The following is an 11,447-nucleotide window of genomic DNA, read 5'->3' on the forward strand; positions in this document are numbered from 1 at the left end:
TATCCGGGACCCTGGAACCCTGGGCGGGGAGCCTAGGGGCGAGAGGGGCCCCATGGAGCTCGGGCAGACTAGAAGTACCCTCGTCTGCCCGCTGGAGGGCGCCCTTCCCGGAGCGGAGGGGACCCCCAAGCGACCAAGTGCAAGCCGAGTTTGGAGCTCGAAACCCGGCCACACTTGGTAGTATGTCCCGGTGAGGAACATGCCCATGGAAGTAAGAGCTCAGCGGGAGCAGCCACTCAGGCTACCCGGCAATGTGTCACTGTCCCCCGGCCAAGACTTGGCGGCAAGTCCCGGGGAGGAATAGTGCCCATGGAAGTAGCTCAGCGGGAGCAGCCGCTCAGGCTACCCGGGAATGTGTCACTGTCCCCCGGCCGGACTTGGCGGCAGGTCCCGGGGAGGAATAGTGCTCATGGAAGTAGCTCAGCGGGAGCAGCCACTCAGGCTAACCGGGAATGTGTCACTGTCCCTGGGCCACACTTGGTCGTTGGTTCCTGATGAGGAACATGCCCATGGAAGTAAGAGTTCAGCGGGAGCAGCCGCTCAGGGCTACCCGGGAATGTGTCACTGTCCCCGGCCAGACTTGGCGGCAGGTCCCGGGGAGGAATAGTGCCCATGGAAGTCGGAGCTCCAACCTCCAAGTTGACCTCAGCGGGAGCAGCCGCTGAGGCTACCCGGGCATGGGTGACTGTTCCCCGGCCACACTTGGTCGGAGGTCCCGGTGTGGAACATGCCCATGGAAGTTGAAGGGAAGAGAACCGCGAAAGGGAGTTTGGAGGCTGAGCCGCGGCCGAGGAGGTCTCACCGATCCCGGCGTGATTCCAGCCAGGCCCCGGTACCCTATACCGAACTCGGCAGGGTGGCTTTATCCGGGACCCTGGAACCCTGGGCGGGGAGCCTAGGGGCGAGAGGGGCCCCATGGAGCTCGGGCAGACTAGAAGTACCCTCGTCTGCCCGCTGGAGGGCGCCCTTCCCGGAGCGGAGGGGACCCCCCAAGCGACCAAGTGCAAGCCGAGTTTGGAGCTCGAAACCCGGCCACACTTGGTAGTTGGTCCCGGTGAGGAACATGCCCATGGAAGTAAGAGCTCAGCGGGAGAAGCCACTCAGGCTACCCGGGAATGTGTCACTGTCCCCCGGCCAAGACTTGGCGGCAAGTCCCGGGGAGGAATAGTGCCCATGGAAGTAGCTCAGCGGGAGCAGCCACTCAGGCTACCCGGGAATGTGTCACTGTCCCTCGGCCACACTTGGTCGTAGGTCCCGGTGAGGAACATGCCCATGGAAGTCGGAGCTCCAACCTCCAACCGGGTGAAGCCTCCGAGAGCTAGCCGGGAATAGGGCGCCAATCCCGGCTACCGCCCTCCAGGCTTGCCCCGGTCGAAAGACCTACGTCCTCGCACCAGCACAAGCGCAAAATTTTCTAAGTGTGGGAGAACCGAGGACCCGCCCGGTGGCACTCTGCCTCTCGCTGCCGCCCTCCTGGAAGCGTCCTCGGTCACTGTGTGTGCGGCAGATATCAGAGCTCCGGAAAGGTGAAAAAGAACCGGTAAGAGGGCGAATCCGGCAGCTCCCTGCCGGGCGAGGACCACCGCGAGCGGCGGGGACGTCAGACGGGAGACGCGCGGCGGACCTTCCGTCGGAGTGCCTGGGATTTTGACCTCGGAGAAGTTCGAAAAAATTATGCGGTCGGAGCTGTCTGCCCCGGCCGGGGAAGGCTCACCGCCGGCGGCTGCCAACCCCTGGCTTGCCCGCTGGATGCCCTTTCGGAGGCTGCTGAAAAAGAACTGTCAGGCGGGCACCTCTCGGAAGAACCGCAGACCAAAACGACCGGTAAAAATTTTGGGCGATCCGACACGTAGTGCACCTTCGGCGGCAGAGAAAAGCAGCAAAAATACCGGTCAGAGAAGGGGAGTTTTGGTCGACTCTGCCAGGTTTTTGCACTAAGTCAGATCCGTAATGCCAGCGGGACTGAGTCGCTTTTGCGTGCCGTGGTCCTGGAGGCCTGCTCGGACAGAGCGGTCCTTCGGGTCCCGCGGGAAGGGGCATTTCATGTTCCTCTGCGGGAGGTGATCCATTTTCTGCGGGAAATGGCGAGCCCCTTCGGCTACAAGAGTGTGTAGGTCCCGCTCAACAGTCTACGTCCTTAACCATCGGGGACTTTGTAGATTTTGCCCAAAATCGCTCTCCGCAGAACAGAGCGTGAGGTCTCCGCGGCGGAGGCCGGAAAAGGTGCGAGGTGAGCGGCATGGTATGACTGGGCTCGTGCCGCTCACTGCTACCCGGAGCGTGGCGCCCTCCGGGTAAAAAGCTAGCCGGGGCGAGTAGGTGGGTTGACGGGCGCATAAGCAACGCCGTCCCCGCCGTACAAGGTGCCGGTGGCCTGGCGAACCACCGGCGTAAGGCTAGCCAGGGCGTACCGCGGGGCAGAGGGCGCATAAGCCACGCTCTCTCTCCATCCCACCAGCACAAGCGAAAAATTTTCAAAGTGTGGGAGAACCGGCTTCCCGACCGGTGGCACTCTGCCTCTCTCTGCCGCCCTCCTGGAAGCGTCCTCGGTCACTCGGGAGTACGGCAGATTTAAGAGCTCCGGAATGGTGAAAAAGAACCGGAGAGAGGGCGACTCCGGCTTCTCTCTGCCGGGCGAGGACCACCGCAGGCGGCGGGGACCTCTGACAGGAGGCGGCGCTGCGGGCAGGCTTTCTAAGTGCCTGGGCTTTTGGCCTCGGCGAAAGTCGAAAAAATTATGCGGTCGGAGCTTTCTGCCCCGGCCGGGAAGGCTCACCGCCGGCGGCTGCCAACCCCTGGCTTGCCCGCTGGATGCCCTTTCGGAGGCTGCTGAAAAAGAACTGTCAGGGCGGGCACCTCTCGGAAGAACCGCAGACCAAAACGACCGGTAAAAATTTTGGGCGATCCGACCCGTAGTGCACCTTCGGCGGCAGAGAAAAGCAACAAAAATACCGGTCAGAGAAGGGGAGTTTTGGTCGACTCTGCCAGGTTTTTGCACTAAGTCAGATCCGTAATGCCAGCGGGACTGAGTCGCTTTTGCGTGCCGTGGTCCTGGAGGCCTGCTCGGACAGAGCGGTCCTTCGGGTCCCGCGGGAAGGGGCATTTCATGTTCCTCTGCGGGAGGTGATCCATTTTCTGCGGGAAATGGCGAGCCCCTTCGGCTACAAGAGTGTGTAGGTCCCGCTCAACAGTCTACGTCCTTAACCATCGGGGACTTTGTAGATTTTGCCCAAAATCGCTCTCCGCAGAACAGAGCGTGAGGTCTCCGCGGCGGAGGCCGGAAAAGGTGCGAGGTGAGCGGCATGGTATGACTGGGCTCGTGCCGCTCACTGCTACCCGGAGCGTGGCGCCCTCCGGGTAAAAGGCTAGCCGGGGCGAGTAGGTGGGATGACGGGCGCATAAGCAACGCCGTCCCCGCCGTACAAGGTGCCGGTGGCCTGGCGAACCACCGGCGTAAGGCTAGCCAGGGCGTACCGCGGGGCAGAGGGCGCATAAGCCACGCTCTCTCTCCATCCCACCAGCACAAGCGAAATATTTTCAAAGTGTGGGAGAACCGGCTTCCCGACCGGTGGCACTCTGCCTCTCGCTGCCGCCCTCCTGGAAGCGTCCTCGGTCACTCGGAGTACGGCAGATTTAAGAGCTCCGGAATGGTGAAAAAGAACCGGAGAGAGGGCGACTCCGGCTTCTCTCTGCCGGGCGAGGACCACCGCAGGCGGCGGGGACGTCTGACAGGAGACGGCGCTGCGGGCAGGCTTTAAAAGTGCATGGGGTTTTGGCCTCGGCAAAAGTCGAAAAAATTATGCGGTCGGAGCTGTCTGCCCCGGCCGGGGAAGGCTCACCGCCGGCGGCTGCCAACCCCTGGCTTGCCCGCTGGATGGCCTTTCGGAGGCTTCTGAAAAAGAACTGTCAGGCGGGCACCTCTCGGAAGAACCGCAGACCAAAACGACCGGTAAAAATTTTGGGCGATCCGACCCGTAGTGCACCTTCGGCGGCAGAGAAAAGCAACAAAAATACCGGTCAGAGAAGGGGAGTTTTGGTCGACTCTGCCAGGTTTTTGCACTAAGTCAGATCCGTAATGCCAGCGGGACTGAGTCGCTTTTGCGTGCCGTGGTCCTGGAGGCCTGCTCGGACAGGGCGGTCCTTTCGGGTCCCGCGGGAAGGGGCATTTCATGTTCCTCTGCGGGAGGTGATCCATTTCTGCGGGAAATGGCGAGCCCCTTCGGCTACAAGAGTGTGTAGGTCCCGCTCAACAGTCTACGTCCTTAACCATCGGGGACTTTGTAGATTTTGGTCAAGATCGCCCCCCGCATGTCCTAGCGGGAGGTCTCCGCGGCGGAGGCCGGAAAAGGTGCGAGGTGAGCGGCATGGTATGACTGGGCTCGTGCCGCTCACTGCTACCCGGAGCGTGGCGCCCTCCGGGTAAAAGGCTAGCCGGGGCGAGTAGGTGGGATGACGGGCGCATAAGCAACGCCGTCCCCGCCGTACAAGGTGCCGGTGGCCTGGCGAACCACCGGCGTAAGGCTAGCCAAGGGCGTACCGCGGGGCAGAGGGCGCATAAGCCACGCTCTCTCTCCATCCCACCAGCACAAGCGAAAAATTTTCAAAGTGTGGGAGAACCGGCTTCCCCGACCGGTTGCACTCTGCCTCTCGCTGCCGCCGTCCTGGAAGCGTCCTCGGTCACTCGGAGTACGGCAGATTTAAGAGCTCCGGAATGGTGAAAAAGAACCGGAGAGAGGGCGACTCCGGCTTCTCTCTGCCGGGCGAGGACCACCGCAGGCGGCGGGGACGTCTGACAGGAGACGGCGCTGCGGGCAGGCTTTAAAAGTGCATGGGGTTTTGGCCTCGGAGAAAGTCGAAAAAATTATGCGGTCGGAGCTGTCTGCCCCGGCCGGGGAAGGCTCACCTCCGGCGGCTGCCAACCCCTGGCTTGCCCGCTGGATGGCCTTTCGGAGGCTGCTGAAAAAGAACTGTCAGGCGGGCACCTCTCGGAAGAACCGCAGACCAAAACGACCGGTAAAAATTTTGGGCGATCCGACCCGTAGTGCACCTTCGGCGGCAGAGAAAAAGCAACAAAAATACCGGTCAGAGAAGGGGAGTTTTGGTCGACTCTGCCAGGTTTTTGCACTAAGTCAGATCCGTAATGCCAGCGGGACTGAGTCGCTCTTGCGTGCCGTGGTCCTGGAAGCCTGCTCGGACAGAGTGGTCCTTCGGGTCCCGCGGGAAGGGGCATTTCATGTTCCTCTGCGGGAGGTGATCCATTTTCTGCGGGAAATGGCGAGCCCCTTCGGCTACAAGAGTGTGTAGGTCCCGCTCAACAGTCTACGTCCTTAACCATCGGGGACTTTGTAGATTTTGCCCAAAATCGCTCTCCGCAGAACAGAGCGGGAGGTCTCCGCGGCGGAGGCCGGAAAAGGTGCGAGGTGAGCGGCATGGTATGACTGGGCTCGTGCCGCTCACTGCTACCCGGAGCGTGGCGCCCTCCGGGTAAAAGGCTAGCCGGGGCGAGTAGGTGGATTGACGGGCGCATAAGCAACGCCGTCCCCGCCGTACAAGGTGCCGGTGGCCTGGCGAACCACCGGCGTAAGGCTAGCCAAGGGCGTACCGCGGGGCAGAGGGCGCATAAGCCACGCCGTCCCCGCTGTACAAGGTGCCGGTGGCCTGGCGAACCACCGGCGTAAGGCTAGCCAAGGGCGTACCGCGGGGCAGAGGGCGCATAAGCCACGCTCTCTCTCCATCCCACCAGAACAAGCGAAAAATTTCAAAGTGTGGGAGAACCGGCTTCCCGACCGGTGGCACTCTGCCTCTCGCTGCCGCCCTCCTGGAAGCGTCCTCGGTCACTCGGTGTCCGGCAGATTTCAGAGCTCCGGAATGGTGAAAAAGAACCGGTGAGAGGGCGAATCCGGCTTCTCTCTGCCGGGCGAGGACCACCGCAGGCGGCAAGGGACGTCTGCCAGGAGACGGCGCTGCGGGCAGGCTTTAAAAGTGCATGGGGTTTTGGCCTCGGCGAAAGTCGAAAAAATTTTGCGGTCGGAGCTGTCTGCCCCGGCCGGGGAAGGCTCACCGCCGGCGGCTGCCAACCCCTGGCTTGCCCGCTGGATGCCCTTTCGGAGGCTGCTGAAAAAGAACTGTCAGGCGGGCACCTCTCGGAAGAACCGCAGACCAAAACGACCGGTAAAAATTTTGGGCGATCCGATCCTCAGTGCACCTTCGGCGGCAGAGAAAAGCAACAAAAACACCGGTCAAAGAAGGGAGGTTTTGGTCGACTCTGCCTGGTTTTTGCACAAAGTCAGATCCGTAATGCCAGCGGGACTGAGTCGCTTTTGCGTGCCGTGGTCCTGGAGGCCTGCTCGGACAGAGCGGTCCTTCGGGTCCCGCGGGAAGGGGCATTTCATGTTCCTCTGCGGGAGGTGGTCCATTTTCTGCGGGAAATGGCGAGCCCCATCGGCTACAAGAGTGTGTAGGTCCCGCTCAACAGTCTACGTCCTTAACCATCGGGGACTTTGTAGATTTTGGCAGAAATCGCCCCCCGCAGGTCCTAGCGGGAGGTCTCCGCGGCGGAGGCCGGAGAGGGCGCGAGGTGAGCGGCATGGTATGACTGGGTTCGTGCCGCTCACTGGTACCCGGAGCGTGGCGCCCTCCGGGTAAAAGGCTAGCCGGGGCGAGTAGGTGGGTTGACGGGCGCATAAGCCACGCCGTCCCCGCCGTACAAGGTGCCGGTGGCCTGGCGAACCACCGGCGTAAGGCCAGCCAGGGCGGACCGCGGGGCAGAGGGCGCATAAGCCACGCTCTCTCTCCATCCCACCAGAACAAGCGAAAAATTTTCAAAGTGTGGGAGAACCGGCGACCCGACCGGTGGCACTCTGCCTCTCGCTGCCGCCCTCCTGGAAGCGTCCTCGGTCACTCGGTGTCCGGCAGATTTCAGAGCTCCGGAATGGTGAAAAAGAACCGGAGAGGGGGCGACTCCGGCTTCTCTCTGCCGGGCGAGGACCACCGCAGGCGGCAAGGGACGTCTGACAGGAGACGGCGCTGCGGGCAGGCTTTAAAAGTGCATGGGGTTTTGGCCTCGGCGAAAGTCGAAAAAATTTTGCGGTCGGAGCCGTCTGCCCCGGCCGGGGAAGGCTCACCGCCGGCGGCTGCCAACCCCTGGCTTGCCCGCTGGATGGCCTTTCGGAGGCTGCTGAAAAAGAACTGTCAGGCGGGCACCTCTCGGAAGAACCGCAGACCAAAACGACCGGTAAAAATTTTGGGCGATCCGACCCTCAGTGCACCTTCGGCGGCAGAGAAAAGCATCAAAAATACCGGTCAAAGAAGCGAGGTTTTGGTCGACTCTGCCAGGTTTTTGCACAAAGTGTTGGCATCGTGCGGCGTCGCGCTTTGCCGTACCGTATCCCCAATGGAGCGGCGCCCGGCGGGGTAGGCTAGCCATGTGAGGTCGAGGGCGGGAGGACGGGACGTAAGCCAGGCCGTTCTCCACAAGAAATTCCGGACGCGGAGACCCCTTCTCCGCCCTACGGTCCCCAATGGGGTGGCGCCCGGCGGGTGAGGCTAGCCATGGGAGGACGGGACGTAAGCCAGGCCGTTCTCCACAAGAAATTCCGTACGCGGAGACCCCTTCTCCGCCCTACGGTCCCCAATGGGGTGGCGCCCGGCGGGTGAGGCTAGCCATGTGAGGTCGAGGGCGGGAGGACGGGACGTAAGCCAGGCCGTTCTCCACAAGTAAATTCCGGACGCGGAGACCCCTTCTCCGCCCTACGGTCCCCAATGGGGTGGCGCCCGGCGGGTGAGGCTAGCCGTGTGAGGTCGAGGGCGGGAGGACGGGACGTAAGCCAGGCCGTTCTCCACAAGTAAATTCCGGACGCGGAGACCCCTTCTCCGCCCTACGGTCCCCAATGGGGTGGCGCCCGGCGGGTGAGGCTAGCCATGTGAGGTCGAGGGCGGGAGGACGGGACGTAAGCCAGGCCGTTCTCCACAAGTAAATTCCGGACGCGGAGACCCCTTCTCCGCCCTACGGTCCCCAATGGGGTGGCTCCCGGCGGGTGAGGCTAGCCATGTGAGGTCGAGGGCGGGAGGACGGGACGCAAGCCAGGCCGTTCTCCACAAACTCCCAGCGGTAGAGTCTCGGCTCTCCGCTCTTTTGATCGATCTGACACAGCGCGATCCGGCGGGGCAGGGCACTTTGCTCGGTCAGGGGTATTGGCCCCGGCCGGTTTATGGTAAAGCGTTCCTTAGCCTCAGTCTTGGTCGCGCATCAATCCCCCGCTCCCCGTGAGCGGCTGTGGTCCTCTGCCTAAGGTTGTGTAGCGCGGTGCCAGTGTGGTCCTCGCACGGCCCCGCTCCTGCCACAGCGGTAGGACTCTCTGCTTCGGCTGAGGTTTGCTACGAAGCGTATGGAACGGGCGTACTCCACCGTACCGTGGGTGGGGGGCGGCGGCGGCGGCGGCAGCGTCCAGCGCGGAGCTCCGGCTCCCGCGGCAGCGCCTCGCCTAGTGTCCCTCGGGCAAGTCCAATCGCCCCCCGCCCGGTCGGAGAGCGCAGACACACCTCTGTGTCCACGGTTTATTTCCGCAGCACGAAAAGGGACGGCTCCCGCCTGCTCCTCGCGGCGGCGACGAGGCTTAGACCCACCGTGGCGTATCCGCGGTAGGTATGCTCGTCGGTCGGAGGAGCGGTTGCGGTCGAGTGGTCCCCAGTGTACCCTGTTAGCGCTGCCCGCCTACGCCTGAAGAGCTGCGGACCGAGAAAAAGGTTCGCTCCGCTGCTGACGGCGAAGCGCGCGGCACGCCGCGGAAGAGGAGAGGGAGCGGTCGCCCCCGGGGCGGCTCCCCTCCGAGTCCGGCAGAAGCAGAGATTGTAGCGGAGGGGGGGGTTTCTAAATTCCCCGGGCGTGTTATCCCCAGCGGTAGCCTTTGAACTCTTCAACCGCAAGCACGATCGCACGTTCACAGCACCCGTCACTAGGAGCCGGGCCAGAGGCGGGCGGCAGACGAAACCGACATGAGCGCTTAAGGGTATTGCACCCCCGGCGCCCAGACCCTGGAAATTGAGTCTGCCCCCAAAGCCCACCCGCGTCCTCCTTGGCGCTCCCGGAGTACATGGTCGTAGATGGGCCATCGGTCGCTAATGCCAAACTGCGTCCCAGGGGTGCGTCCCCTCTGACCAACGGCAGACCCATCCCTCTCGCCAATCCGCGGATCCCCGCCAGGTCCCGAACAGGGCTCGTCCTTTAGCGTTTCAAATGCGCCCTCCCCGCCATACGAGGGGTTGAGGACCGTAGCCTTCCCTTACGAGAGGCACCAGGGGTGCGCCTGCTCGAGGGCCCGGCCGTGGGCGTAACGCTTGGGCCGCCCGGGGGAGTCGGTAGACCATGGGAGACCAACACTCGCACACGAACGTTGCCCGTGCTTTTGTGGAAGAGAGCTTCTTGCGAGGTTGTCGCTGCGGTGGCGCCCGGACAAACCCTATCCCTAAAACTTCTGGGGAATTGGCGTCTAAGCCTGCACCCTGCACGGTATCCCTGCACCCACGAAGGGGGCCGTGGAAGGCTTGGGGTCGCGCCGGCGAAACCGACCGGATGCCCGGGGTACTGAACCCCCGGGGTCCCACCCTGGAAATTGAGCCGTCCGACCCCGCCACGTCTTCCTAGTGCTCTCCTTGGCTCCCCCGCCTGTGGGCATCGTTAGGGGCTGCGGTCATCAGCGCCGGCTAAGCTTCGGCAACACGGCCGACCCACCCCTTCGGCGCCTGGGGGTGCCTGGTCCCAGTCCGGGCCGTTCCGTAGGGGCGGCTATCCCTTACATGAGGGACTCGGTGCGTCCGCTCGGGCTGCGGGGCTCCGGCTCCGACAGCCGGGGAGCTGGTTTTGACCGCGGGCCTCCACGGGAACCGGCAGGGACCGGACTAGGCGTCAAGCCGAAAATAACCCCGGCACCCTCTGCTTCCAAAGCGAGGGGACCTTTGGCCGAGCGGGGGCACCGGAAGCCGAACCGACCCCAACCCCTCTTCCTACCCCAGGGCTGGGCTGACCAATCCCCTGATCGGGTCTAAAATGGAAGAAGGGGATTCGAGGGAAGGGGCTGGCGGAAGGCAGTTGCCCGACGGAGTAGGCGAAGGCCAGGCCGTTTCCGAGTCCCGAGCAGAGGAGGGCGAACTCGGCTCTTCATCGACCGACGGCGAGGCGAGGGCGGTGGCTGCCGCGGGGAAGACTCCATTGCTCGTCAGCGCGCTAGGAGCGGGGCCGACTGGCTGCTCGGGGTATGGCATCCCCGGGGGCCCACCCTGGAAATCTTCGCTCCTCAGCCGCTGCAGGTTATAAGGTCCCGCCGCGCGTAAGCGCTCAACTCTCCGACCCACGGATGTCGAGCCCATGGTGAGCCGGCCGTTTCGTACGGGGAAAAGGGGTCCTCTGGCCCCACATCGATCGAGGGGGTTTAGATCCGCGGAGGCACGCACCGCGAGGCGAATCGCTGCTTTTCCCCAAGAGGTTAACCTTCAAACCACCGAGTAGGTTCGGGGCAGGGCCGACAGTCTGCACTGGGGTATTGCATCCCTGGTGGGGCGACCCTGGAAATCTCTGCCCCTTTCCACTCTTTCGGTTGGGCCTCTCGTCGGGGCGAGCGTAAGTCGGCAAGCAGACGTGGGAAGAGGCTTCTTACCGGTGACACTCCCTTCGTGAGAGAGGCAGGTACTCGCCCCGGACCCCGGTCCAAATCTGCGCGGGCCGGACGGCCTCGGCCCTAGCCGAAGGCCGCTCCCGCGAAGCCAGGGAGCCGAAAAAATAACCCCGACACCCTCCGCGACCTCGCGTGCTTCCAAAGCGAGGGGAACCTTTGGCCGAGCGGGGCACCCGAAGCCGAACCGACCCCAACCCCTCTTCTTACCCCAGGGCTGGGCTGACCAATCCCCTGATCGGGTCTAAAATGGAAGAAGGGGATTCGAGGGAAGGGGCTGGCGGAAGGCAGTTGCCCGACGGAGTAGGCGAAGGCCAGGCCGTTTCCAAATCCCGAGCCAGAGGAGGGCGAACGACGTTCTTCATCGACCGACGGCGAGGCTAGGGCGAGGGCGGTGGCTGCCGCGGGGAAGACTCCATTGCTTGCCAGCGTGCTAGGAGCGGGGCCGACAGGCTGCTCGGGGTATGGCATCCCCGGGGGCCCACCCTGGAAATCTTCGCTCCTCAGCCGCTGCAGGTTATAAGGTCCCGCCGCGCGTAAGCGCTCAACTCCCCGACCCACGGACGTCGAGCCCATGGTGAGCTGACAGTTTCGTACGGGGAAAAGGGGTCCTCTGGCCCCACATCGATCGAGGGGGTTTAGATCCGCGGAGGCACGCACCGCGAGGCGAATCGCTGCTTTTCCCCAAGAGGTTAACCTTCAAACCACCGAGTAGGTTCGGGGCAGGGCCGACTGTCTGCACTGGGGTATTGCATCCCTGGTGGGGCGACCCTGGAAATC

Source organism: Engystomops pustulosus, unplaced genomic scaffold (assembly GCF_040894005.1).
Source record: "Engystomops pustulosus unplaced genomic scaffold, aEngPut4.maternal MAT_SCAFFOLD_507, whole genome shotgun sequence".
NCBI classification, from domain to species: domain Eukaryota; kingdom Metazoa; phylum Chordata; class Amphibia; order Anura; family Leptodactylidae; genus Engystomops; species Engystomops pustulosus.